Source organism: Triturus cristatus, chromosome 2_1, assembly GCF_964204655.1.
Source record: "Triturus cristatus chromosome 2_1, aTriCri1.1, whole genome shotgun sequence".
Taxonomy (NCBI): domain Eukaryota; kingdom Metazoa; phylum Chordata; class Amphibia; order Caudata; family Salamandridae; genus Triturus; species Triturus cristatus.
Window position 1 is genome coordinate 1,151,542,472 of NC_140581.1, and position 14,070 is coordinate 1,151,556,541.

The window sequence follows — 14,070 nt, forward strand, 5'->3', positions numbered from 1 at the left end:
TCTCACCTGGGGAGGCGCAACAGTTTTGGCGCATTCCCAGGTCAACCACTTATGGTAAATCTGGGAATGTGTCAAAATCCATGGGTGTTGCTTGGGAACACCCATGCACATCCCATGGAACGCCTCCCTGGGGCATAGTAACACAACACAGCGATTTGCACTTCGTTGGGTTACTCTGGATTTATCAAGCTACTCAGGGCAACACAATGTGGCCTTGCGTGGCTTGATAAATCACACTTAATCCCAAGTAAGGGTTGCGTCACGTATGCACCCGGTTACATGGTGCAAAAGCGATGCAACCCTTTAATAAATATAGGTCCATTGAGTCTAAGATTAGAGGAATGGCTTCACATTGTGTTTGGTGAACAGCTGTGATTTGAAAACTTACTAAATGTAGGAAGTATAGAATGAGAACAAGCATTGATAAAGTCACCAGGTTTGGCTTTTATATAGCTTTTTATTATTGATTGGTGAATTTGTGTACGTGGTTATGTGGATAGGAGAATGAGCACATGGAGGAAGGAGTAAGTGTGGATACATGTACATTGAGTGAATGTGTAGATGGATGAATGGTCGAACAAGTAAATGCAATGATGAATAGCTGGTGAATTGGTGACTGCAAGAATAAAGTAATGAGTGAGTGCAAGGAAAAAGAAATCCAGTTTATAACAATCTCACAGGCTGAGGCCTCAAATTTCAGTAGTATGATTGTTGTGAAAATGCCAACAATTACAAATAATATGCAAATACAAGCATTAGACCTGGGCTTGGTATTATTGTGCCAATAAGACCCAATATATATATAAAGAATGACTAGGATTTCTGTTTTTCAATTAAAACTGATTCTAACTGATGAAACCACTCCAAAATTAATATTTGCTTTTTAGTGGAAACCAGAAAACACAGAATTGTATTGCACTTACACTGCATTGGCACCCTATTTTGTCAAAACAATGTAAGTATAGGGCTTGTGTTTAAGCACTTTCCTACAACTGATGCTCCTCTAGTCCACACTTGGGGCCCATGGTACAGTACCCATTATTAGGCCTGGGTGGAGTTTGCAGACTTCTGCTGCATGGAACTCTGCAAAGTGACCAAAAAACTCTTCCCCTTTACGCAGAGTTCCGCAAGCAGCGGAGTGCATTATGTTGCGCTGTTCGGGATGACTTTTAGTGCCAGGTGTTTATTCCGTGCTGTAAAATCAGCACAAACTGCACCATGCACAGCGCAAGGGGGTGCTGCTTCTTTGAGCTGCTTCAGAGGAGGTTCTACTGGAGCGGCATCTTCCTCAATGCGAATGGAAGGTTTCTCAACATGAGCGGTAGCGACCATCCACTACAGCCTGCACTGAGAAATTTCATGGAAGGCGGTCAGGAGTAAGATTTTCCTTGTTCGTGCTCTCCAACTTAATATTGGCAAGGGCGTGCGAGGAAAGAAACTCCGCTCCACAGAGTTTTTTTTAACTCTACATGCTAAGCGGAGCGTGGGGTGGAGTGGGAAAATCTCTACACACTCTGTGAGCGGAGCGGAATTTCACACCCAGGCCTACACATTATGTATTTTGGCCATTCTCAAGGAATTGGCATCCTCAGACCCTACTTCCATCTCCCTGTCCCTGCCAGTTTGGGAGAATGACTCACCTCATCTCGATTTAGCTTAATGTTCTCTGTATGTTGCTGTGCTACATTAAAAGCAACATATCTAGCTGTGTTTGGTCTTTCCTCGCTAGACAGAAAATGCATCAGAACAGTGCAGGTAGGACAACTGCTGCAAGAACACAAAGATAAAGTAGCTTGTGCAACTCTCACTCATGCCCAACAGCAGCATAGAAATCCCCATGCTGCTTTCAAATAAACACAAGCCCTGATGCCTGTCAGAAGTCAATGCTTGGTAGTTCGCCTGCTGACATTCAATGTAAAAGAAAACCTAGTAGGCATTGCCCAGCAAAATAAAAATAATAGGAGAACTTCACAAAAGTACACAGACCTCGCTTTGTAGACGTCTTACATATAGCAGTTCACCTTCTATGTTTCACTAGTTGAATTTATTCACAATTTGCTCTACTGAGTCAAACTGCCAACTGTTAGACTTGGCCATCTTTGCAGGGTCACCCCCAAACTTTTTGCCTTCTCCCCTACTATTTTATGACTTTGTTTTTGTTGGCCTTAGGATTCTGAGCATGTTACCACTGCAAACCAGTGCTAAATTACTTGTGCTTACTCCCTAAAACATGAATACATTGACTTACACATGATTGGTATATTTAATGTACTTATAATTCGCTAGTAAAGTGGTATACCATATACCCAGGGCACCTGTTAAATGTTACTAGTGGGCATGCAGCACTGATTGGGCAACCTACTCAAGTAGTTCTTTAAAACATGTCTCAGGTCTGCCATTGCAGCCTCGGTGGTGTTTTAAACTCCCAATTTGACCTGGCAAAATAAACCCAATGCCATGCTCAAAACTCCCTTTTCAATACATATAAGCCAGCCCTAGGGTAGGCCCTAAACAGTTCATAGGGCAGGGTGCAAGTAGCACATATACTTTTAAGTTTTACTTGTCCTGGTAGTGGAAAACTCACAGATTCTTTTTCAGTATTGTGAGGCCTACTATTCCCAAAGAATTACATTGGGTCATCTTATTACATTTAATAAGTGATATTTTTTGTGTGGGAGCATGTTTGGTGTCTAAGGCAGTGTGTCCCAAACTGTGGTCCGCGGACCCCCAGGGGTCCGTGACACATTCCAAAGGGTCCTCAGGCAGTAATTCTAAAAGCACAATAAAGTTCCTTGTAGAATTAGCAGTTTTCCAGCAACAATAAAAGTGTCAAGATAACGTCAGTGATTAATGTACCTGCTGGAGAAAGATGAGAGTTTTGTCAAGTGGCAGCTTTGACTTAACTAATGTAGCACAGAGGGTTAATATGCATACTGCATAGAACTTCTACCATGCATTTTAAAAAACTGTTTTTTATGTGCATAGGTTAGTGGATTACTGCTTTTGTCACAGAGATTCTTTTGTTACTGTGCAGTCCATAAGTGACAATCGTAATCTAGCACAGTGACCTATAAACTGTCATCAAAGAGCTGCTTGCAAACTGCATGGTACAAGTTAAAAACAGATGTTTTTCCAAGTCTTTCATTATCCTGATGCTGCTAAAAAGGTTTATTTGGGTGGAAATACATTTTTATTGTTAAAGTCAATGCTAACCTTTGTGTTATGTTCTGAATCCTGAGCTTGTGCTTCTGCAGACCAAGCACACTTTAAAAATGCCTACCAGTATGAATGACATGTGAATCCTACACCTTGTAGTCACATTTGCCTTATGTAACATTTTCTATACACTGATTTACACGTATGAATCATTGTCTCTATGGGGCAGATTTACAAGGAGAGTGACTCCGTGTGTGCTGCAAGCCATTTGGCTGCGCCGCCCTGAGTCCCTTTCAAAGCACAGGGATGCGACATATTTACAACAATACGTTGCATCTCTGTGCTTTCCCCAGCACTGGCGCACAAACTGCTGCTATGCGCCTGCACAGGCACATTTGCACCATGGTGGAAGGATGCCTGCGTCGTGGGGAGATTGTTTATATGCAGGAAGGGTTCCCTTCCTGCACATAAGCAATCAGAAATGGCGTTTTTCAACTTCTAAGTGCACTGCATTAGCACACATAGAACTTGCAAACCGCCATTGTTTTACTGATTGTTTATGTGCAGGAAGGGACACCTTCCTGTACATAAACAATCACCAGAGGTGATAGCCTCTTTCTATTCATGCTGCAGAATGCAACAAGCATAGAAAGAGGAAAAAAACAAGGAGTAATGAATACATTTCTCCTCGTTGTGCCTCCCTACGCCTCCCCCCGGGGAGGCATAGCATTCAGACACATTTCCAGATTTACAATTTCTAGTAAATCTGGAAATGTGTCTGGTTTCATGGGTGTTGCGTGGGAACATCCACAGCCGCACCCATGGAACGCCCCTTTCACGCAAAGTGCTGTGTGCAAATGGGCCATATTTACAAGACTAGGAAAAGTCACGCAGGGTGGCTTTTCCTGCCTTGGAATTATGGGACACTAAATTGCGCCACTGGTGCGTCACGTTTTGTGACGCACTCGTGGCGCAAGATGCTTGTAAATCTGCCCCTATATGTGTGTGATGTAAAGTGCTCTGACATCCTTCAATGGTTTGAGAGATGCTATAAAACAAATGAAATACATGTGACAGAGGGGCTATGGACAGATGAGGCACTGTTGGAGGGTGACAATAAGGGAATCATTGAAGAACCCCAACAAAGATTGTCGTATCCTGGTGCATAGTAAGGTCATCATTTAATATTCTTTAAAAGCTGATACAATTCAATATATAATTATAAATTTGTTGTAGAATGCACCATTGTTTCCTAGATTTTCTTGGGGGAGAGCCTCCCAAAGCCCCCTTTGTAGTGGTCAGGCTCACTCACTGCACTTGGTGTGCACTGTATAGGGACTGGTCTGAAAACCTTTGCCAGGGATGTTTTGGGTTTCCAATCTGGCCCTAGCAGGAGCCTCGTACTGCGAAATAAAACCAACCATTTAAAAGTTAATCACGGAGATGCAGCACTAACCTTCCTGTTTATTGCAAATTCTTTCAATATAAAATACTAAAATCCTTGGTAATTAGAGTATTTGTTTTGTGTGCACGTGTGTTTATTGTTTTCGAATTACTGTTTTAATGTTTGAAATTTAAATCCTACAAATTGCTTGGGGGTCCCCGGCTTCCAGTGGTGACTCAATGGGGGTCCTCATGAGTCAAAAGTTTGGGAACCACTGGTCTAAGGAATTGTAATTTAAAATCTCTTTAATGGTATAGTCGGATTTTAAGTCATAATTCTGAAAATGGTATTTTCTTGTCCTAACCGTTTGGTTCCTGCAGCCTATTCCTAGGTCACTCACATGACTAGGTGCAGCTGGCAGTTGGCCTTTGTGTATTCCTTCCAGACAGCCACACAAGACGGAGACACTGTGTTGGCAGGATGGGGGACAGAGCTATGCACAGCCCCACTTGCAATTCAAAGACACTGCCTTAGCCCATTCACAAAACACTTCACACAACCTTTTGTGACTCCAAATATCCTGGCACCAGGGTAGGGAGGCATGACATTTCAGACACTCCTATGGGGGAAAAAACTCCACAAGTTTCTTACACTTTAAAGCTGGTACCAGGTATAAATGTAGGACCTTCAGATCCACTCTTGTGTTCACTTCTGGACCTGTGAAAGGACTCTCAGGGTACTGCCCTGCTGCCTGTGGTCTGTTGTGTACTATGGAGAATTCTCCTGCTGCACCAAGAAGACTGTCCTGCTGCCTGTGGCGTGCTGTATACTTCAGAGGACTGCCTGGTTGCACCATGAGGACTACCCTGTTGCTTGACCTGCCTAGTACCCTCAGAAGACTGTCCTGCATCTTGAGACCTGCTGTTCTGCTTGAACTCAGGACTTCCAGAGTGACTCTAAGGGCTAGCTGGCTGGCCTCCTGATTAGAGCCTCGGAGACAGAAAAGGCTCCAACCATCTTGAACGTACACTTGGACTCTGCCTGCGTGAGACTTGACCCTCCAAGTAGTGGCCCTCTAGTCCTGGACCATTGGAAGTGGTGTTAAAGGTGCCAAGATTGCGCAAATCCAAAACCGTATTGATTCCTCATTCCATTTCAAACAACTTAAAACTGGTGCAGTGCCTCTGCCTGAAAGTAGGACAGCTTCACGTCCAGCAGTGACTTCTGTTGGAAGGCAGCATTGAGGGCACTGTGGCTCTTGCCTGTGCGGGCCCCTGATAACTGCTGGAAGCAGGTAGGTTCTGTGGCTGCTGAGCATTGACCACAACATTCTCCCCCAGTTCATTAGTTCTTAATCTTTACTCACATTTACAGTACTTATTTTATTCATCTTGATGGCTCCCCTCACAGCTGGCGCCCCAAAGTCTTCAGTGTAGAGTTCTGTGTGTTGTGAGGGGTTTGGGCACTACTGGTATAGCAAATTCACAGATATCTTCAGAGACTGTGGGGCCTGGGAGGCAACCAATTGCCCATTCTGGTGCGGTCCGCCAGTCCGCCAGTTTTCATTCTTTCTCCTGTTGTCTTATGAGATGCACGGGCCTCCTCTCATGAGCACTGACTTGCTCCACACCACCATTCCTCCCGTTGTGCTGTGCTCTAGGTGCAGCACTTCTTGGACTCTTCTCCTCTTCTTGGTTCCTTTTCTCTTAAATTGTGTCCTGAGCTCGGGAAGCTTATATGGTTCCTTCCATGTATGGCGGGCAGATCCAGTCAATCTGCCTTTTCAGTGGGCTTTCTGTCCATCAAACCAGACCTGCAGCCACACTCAAGGAATGGGAACCCTGATGCAATCTTTGCAGCTGAACAGACTTGGTTTGATCCAACTCCTTTCACCAAGCTGTGGATGCACCAAACCTCTGCACCTGAACTCATGAGTGTTGTCAGGCAGGGCAGGGGAAAACACTCACAGCAATGCTCTGGTACGACCAAGGATCAGCCACCCGGCACTGCCTCACCCAGGTGCCATCTACTCTGCTTCACCACACAGTGCTACTTGCTGACTCACACCTTCTTCTTGCTTGGTGTGGTGGTGCTGCACAGTGCTCTCTGAAGGCAGATGGCTGGAGCAGTGGGGTGTGGGAGGAAACCATTCTCTTCTCCTCCCCCAGGCTACGACACAGTTCCTCACATTTACCCCTTAAAGTATGATGGAAAAATCCTTCCTGGTCAAGATGCAGTGGCCGACTGGGTCCAGCCCACCTTGTCATCAATGTTATATTGTGGGCCCTAGGCTGACATGCTAATGAATGAAGTGACACAGACACCTGTAGTATGCTGGGTGAACTGGCCCTTGGCTTGTGCTCTCATGCCTTTTTTTATCAGGGTCACCTGACTGATGATGCTTGATGTAGGTACACATAATGTGATCAGCAGGACACCACAGTGACCCATGCAAAAGAGGATCTTGTTCTGCACTGCATGTATTGCGCATATACTTTATCACAGTGGACCTAAAATCTTAGTGAAAGAATTCTAAAAATATTGCCCAGACATCATCCTGAGATCACAATCCAAAGCCTTGTTTGAAGTTCTGTTGGTCAAATACATAAAATGGGATCAAAAAGCCTTCGGGGCACAAGGTGCTTATAAGAAACTGGAGTATTATTTGATGGGGTGAGAACCCAGCCCAAATATTAATCACAATCCTTGAAAGGGTGAACTACTAAAGTCACTAAATAAACCTGTGATTAACCTACTGGTAGCCTGGCACAAAGCAGTCAGGCTTAACTTAGAGGCTATGTGTAAAGTCGTTATGCTGTATTCAAACAGTAATGAAGTGAAAACAGCACAAAAAAAATCCCAAACCAATTTAGAAAACAATATAATATTTTACTAAATAAAATGACACCAAAATGACAAAAATGCAATTCAAGTAGACCCTGTGTTATGAATCTTTAAAGTATGACTATTGCCAAAAAGCACAAAGCACGAACCGTGGTTATCTGGTCGGTTCAAAGTGAGAAGTTAAGGCTGACCTTGATGAAGAATGTGTCGCGTAGCAGGGCCAAGTTCATCCAGGTGCAAGGTTTACCTTCTGAATTAGAAACTTGTATGGAGAAAAAGTGGTCCTCAACTAGTTGTTGGCAAGGTAAGCTGCAAGCTGAATCCGAAACGGCCATCGATGAAGATGGGAAAGTTTCAGCGGGTGAAGTCTGTGCCAGGAAGGCCTCAATGTCCACAGGTTGCTGCTCAGCATCAGCCCCAATAGAACACTGACATAATACTGATTGCAGAATGAAATAAAACCTGAATATCAAAATGCATCATTTTTCGGAAATTAAATCGATAACAAACATATCGATTTCCTATACTTAACGTCGAGAACACAAATATCGATTTGAACCTATATTGATAAACAGATATATTGGAAACAAAAATATTGTTTCCTTTAAATAAACATATAATATGCAAAAAATATCGGTTGGCACAATACCGACTACAACATTAACACCAAAATAATTAAATTATCATTAATAAATATAAAAATCACTTTATGCATAAAACAATTATTGAAAAAAACATGAAATATTTTAAACACATTATTAAATTAAAATATAAATATACTATATCACCTAAATTGTTACCATTAACCCCCAAAAATTACATACCTAAAATGATACAATACAATTAAAACAAAAATATTACCACAAACTAAAAACATTCAAACAACAGCCTAAATAATAATAAATGTATATATAAATGAATTAATATTCAAACTGTCAAACCATATATCATAGATTAAAAACAAAACCTAAATTAGTGTTTACCATCGGAGGACATAACGGACAAAACAAAATTAAAACTAAAACTAAACCACCCAATAAAAAAAAGTATAAATAAGTTTATCCAATAAACGAGAAACACTGCAAGACAATGAAACTCTGCTGGACTCTCTCACCAAGCCATTAAAGAAAAAATATATACATGTCAACAACAACTTAACCAAGTAAGTAAAACTTATATTTAAACTAAAACATACTTTTTAATAAATCTAAAAATGTAAAATACCAAAATATTAATAAAATACTCCCAAACTTCTATCTCTCTATATAGACTTCCTAAAAGACAAAACTATGACTTGAAAAACCGGTAAACTGCCAAAAAGAAAATGACTACCACAAACCAGCAAAATGATATACTAAAGTAAGTATACATAAAGTATTACAAAATGATTTAAAAAATTCACGCAAATAGTGAGTAAAAATAAATCTCTCAACCTCTACAAACTACCTCCAAATTAACATTAATCAAACAAGCGTTTTGTTTTTATCCTACAGTAAAAGAAAGCACTTGCTCCACATTAAAACAGAACGGAAAAGCTGCAAAACAGTGTGACACATAACAGAACATACTTGTAAGCATTCAAACTAGAAGTATTTGCATAACTTTACATGTAAATACTAAACGAACAAAACTTAAAATATTGTACCATCATTGCTTCCACCTGTAGGAAACTCTGAGTCCTAGGAGTCCTTGTGCAGGAGGCACCACCAGCTGTTTGAGGGTTGGACCAATTTGCACAACAAAGCACTGCCCAGGCTCCCGCTGCATGGGACACCAACATTGCTGCTGTCTGTAGGGGACTCTAAGTCCCAGGTGCCCTTGTGCCAGGGGGCGCCACATGCTGTTTCAGGGCTGGACCAACTTGCTTGACAAAGCGCTGCCCCGACTCCCGCTGGATGGGACACCATCATTGCTGCCCCCTGTAGGGAACTTTAAGTCCCAGGAGTCCTTGTGTCAGGAGGCTGCTTGGGGGTTGGATCAACTTGCGCTGCAAAGAGCCGCCCGACTCCCGATGCACAGGACACATGCAGGCCACGCCCAGGCCACACCCATGCCAAGTGCAGGCCCGTCCTGTGCCTGTCCCATGCCCGTCAGAGACCAAAGGAGGAGGGGTTGGACCACTCCCCTAACATTTAATCTCCAAGGTACTGCTTCTTATTCATTGCTATCTCAAAATAGTAAACAATAATTTAATCAAAGATTTTGGGACATTTCGACCTTTTGACTGTGACACTGTGTCTTCATCTCAGCTCTTTGGGGACTTTCATTATTTGTGGCTGCTTGTAGATAGTGAGCATGGCAAAACAGAAAGCCAGGAGGAGGGCGCAGGGGCTGAAAAAAATAAAAAATCTAAGAAAGGCTGCAAGTTGGCTGGGGAGAATTGTGTAATAGCTTGGATTCATAATCTTTTGGAAGAATGCAAACAGATTCTGGTACAGGAGCTCTTAGATTCTATTTCTAGCGTCCAAAGATCCCCTAACTGCCATATTGCGGAAAACAAGCGTAGAATGCCAGGGATGTTTTTAATTTTAGAGAACAGGGTCATGAGATTATCACTGAGGCTTAGATTGCACCATGCCTAACTTCTCCTGTTTTTCTCTCCGCTGTATCCCCTTCTGAAACAGCAAGCGTGTGGAAACTTTCCCTTGTAGCAACTGCTTTGCCCCTTTAAGCGAGCTACAGGTCGAGCAGAGATTTTAGATATCCTGCAAGTGCTATTTTTGATGTTCTCTTAACAACGTGTGGGTGCCCTGTTGTTAATGAGGTGGTTCTGACCTCCCTTGTAAAATCTGTAAAGGATGAGGTGGATGCGTTAAAATATCTAGTAGCCTCCCTGTCTGCCACAGTAAACTTGTTACTAGCCTAAAGTAGGCTTACAGTAGCACTTATTTATTACCCAGCAGTTTCAGCAGTCCACATCTTTGACTGAGCCTCCACCTATATTGCAGATGCCATCCTTGAATTATAAATCGTGCCCCTTGGAAAGATCTGTGCCTAGATTAAAGGTTATGAGGGCCGATGTACCAAATAAATATACGTCTGGCATTCCAGTTACCAAGCATTCGCATACTAGGGAACAAGCACACCTATATAAGGCCTCACAGAGAAGAAATATAAGAAGCACTATACACCCAGGGTGGGGGAAATCAAGCAACCTTTGGTCATACTATGATGATCAATGTTCCGAAATTGACAAAGAAATCGGCTATAGAGACAGAGGAAGGCCTTATAAACAAGGCTATACACTGGATTCACCATGTCCCAGGTTGCCGCTCATTATTCCGAAGCAACATCATTGGTGCAACAAAAACAGCAAATTGACTGATTTAAGAAGGCACCATTTGAATACACTCATATGTCTCAATCCCTGCCATCTAACTTAACTCGAATGCTATCTGGGGAGGTTAGCGGTGAGATAGTTTTTACTCCCAGCTCTTTCTCAATGAACATTTCTGCCAATATTACTCCAAAACTAACTGGAGACACAATATTGATTGCTCAGGGGCCTCCATTTGCTACTACTGATCACGAAAACTATCCTCTTTTTATGGTCAGATATAGTCCTGGAATTACTAATTCGATTGAAGTGGCTTCTATGAAGGATCCTTCTAGTCCCATTATTTTGAAAGAAAAGGATCTTCTATGCTCCACTCAAAATGGCTTTGTTACACAAGAAATTACACATCAGTCTGACTTGTCGTTCCCAAAAAATCCTATTCCATGGAATACTGCTGAGCGCTCCCCGACACTTATTTCATGGAACATCGCGGGGTAAAGACCAAGCTAGATAATGTGGATTGGGGACTGTATATAGACAACATTGATTTGTGCCTATTACAGATGACATGGGCTACCTCAAATGTCTTTAGACAAGGTTTTATTTCATTCTCCAATCATGCTTTCCATCCTACGAGGGGCAGGCCGCTGAGGGGCTCATTATATGGCCAAGAATTTCACTGGGTTGCGACGTAAAAAGATTGCACATTGACTCCCCTGACATACTAGCTCTTAGCCTAATGCCTAAAAACAGCCCCTCCTACTTGGTAATAAACATATATAACAGAATTACCCATTTTTCACAGGCATCAAATACTTTTAAAAATTCTTACCCCAGGACATTACCAACGGTGACGCAGGCGGTTCTCCTAGCCTGGTGCGCCTCCCTACGCCACACCCAATGGATGAATAAAATGACCCAATACACGCCACTTTGGCAGGGGACTTGGCTTTGGGAGGTTAGTGGCCTGGGGGGATTCCGGCCATAGGACATCATTGGTATCTCACAGTTTGGGGATGTGTGGACGAACGACCATATGCTCACTTTCCAGGACCTGCAAACCCGTTATTCCCTGCACCCCTCACAATTCTATAGGTATTTATAGCTACGTCACACCCTCTACATGCTCATATCACAGGGCACATCCCTCCCTGAATATAGTCCCTCTGAGGTGCAAATTATGGCAGGTAACCTGGGAAAGGGGGGTGTCTCTCGTACCTACCGCTCCCTAACCAACAACACTCCAAACACAATAGACCAGTTAAGAAACTTATGGGAGCAATGGTTGGGACCTCTTGAAGAGGAAGATTGGAGAGATGCTTTAATGGCACCCAAAACAGTCACCACCTCAGCCAGGCTCTGACTGGTCCAACAAAACTATTTACACGCTGCCTACCCAACACCCAAGTGCCTCTTTTGCGCAGGTATGAAGTCAAATGCATTGTGCCGCGCTGCGATCCTGACCAAGCAGACTTCTTTCACATGGTATGGGCCTGCCCTGTCAATGCACAATATTGGGACTCCATAGAAAAGAGCTCACATATGTCCTGGGCTGGGAAGTCCCCCACAGCCCCTTAAACATACTCCTGTGAATTACGGATGGGCTAGATGGCTCCTGAGCCAACAAACAATTTCTAACTACTGCCATAATGATGGCCAAGTGGGACATTGTGGCTAATTGGATAAATCCGATTACCCCTGGCATAACGAAATGGCGCAGAGGTGTGGACTGGTGCGCAGCACAAGAGAAACCGTTGTTCGAGGCCAGAGGGTGTCCGGCTAAACACCATAGAGTTTGGGGCAAATGGCTGGGGCAGATAGAATAAACATATCTCCTTCTGGGAACTGTGTGCATTGTGTGGGAATCTGTGGGACCGTGTACTGCAAACCCATCTCCCCCCTTACATGTAAAATGGAGATGTCAGATGAATGCTGTGATATACTGTATTTGACTACTGCTGGTATTTTTGTTTAAAAATGTGAAAACCAATATAATTGTTTATCAAAAATATATATAATTCTTAAAAGCATTTTTGTCAGATCTGCCCCCTTTCCATTGAGTAAATATTACAGGAGATTTTAATGGGTGCTTTGAGCCCTACGCACCATACCCAGACCTTATCAAGGAAGACGACCACTTATGGGGTGTTTGATCCTTCAATTCCACATGCTAATCACCTAAAATAAGTGCAACAGGATAACAGATCGTAAATATCTTGGTAACATATGGTTTAAGACCGGGGAACAGGATATTGCCTTCAGATCGAAGGTCCACTTTTACTAGAGGGAATTAAAATAGCCATATTGACTACATTTTGTTGGACCTAAGAATATGGCATGAGATATCTGATCTGACAGTATGTGTTCACCATGATTGCGACCACTTCTCAATGTTATTACTTTGCGTAAGGATGGCAAGCAAGGGGAGAGGGGCTCTAGAAGATGCAGCAAACCCAGAAGTGGTCACTATAATTATACAAGCGGTCAAATGGAAGGCTTTCCTCAATTCTGAGGAATTATTAGCCAATCTATATCAACTCATACTAAATGAATTTACTGCATACTGCATACTGCAAAAGGAATTACCCCCTGGCCAGATAGTGGCAGCCCATAATAACTTTTTTGTAGTAGATCAGGCCTTCTAGTTGTAAAAATGTGCAAGGAGAGAAAGGGCGAGAAATCCATAAAGTCCAATGAATGGTTTGACCACACTTGTAGATTTGCCAAGGGTGCTCTCATCAAGGCCTTAAAAAGGAAGGAGAGATCTCAAATTGTTTTAGCTAAGAGGGAATATGCTAGTACCACAAAGGGAAGCAAAGCTTTATGGATAGAGGGAGTTTGGGAAAATCTATTGATGGCATCAAGGGCTAAAGACAACAAACGCTTCTGGCAGCTGGTATCCCAGAATGGGTGTACTGACAATCTGAGGCCAGATTGGCGCATCTCCCCTGCGGAATGGTTCTCAGATTTTGGGAAACTTTACCAGACAAAAACCCCAATAGCTGGCAGGGAAGTCAACCTATCATCATCTCCTGTAGACTGTGGGGGTGAAGATTATGAGGAATTTACTCTTGAAGAAACCACTTTAGCTATACTAGCACAGAAGCCAAGGAAAGCCCCAGGCTTAGACAAAATCCAGGTGACCTTTATAAAAGTGAAATGCAGATTTGGGCTTTATACATAAATTCTGTGTCTAACGCCCTGATGGCAGGGGTTTGGGTGCTATAGTAGTTCTGATCCACAAGAAAGGACATAGAGCTACCCGGAGCAATTATAGACCCATTAGCTTAATTGACAACATTCATGAATTTTTCAGCTCCCAGATACTTAATAGGTTATGGGATTGGATTGTGCAAGATAAGGTTCTATCCCATTTACACGCAGGGGTCAGACAAAAAATTAGTACAGT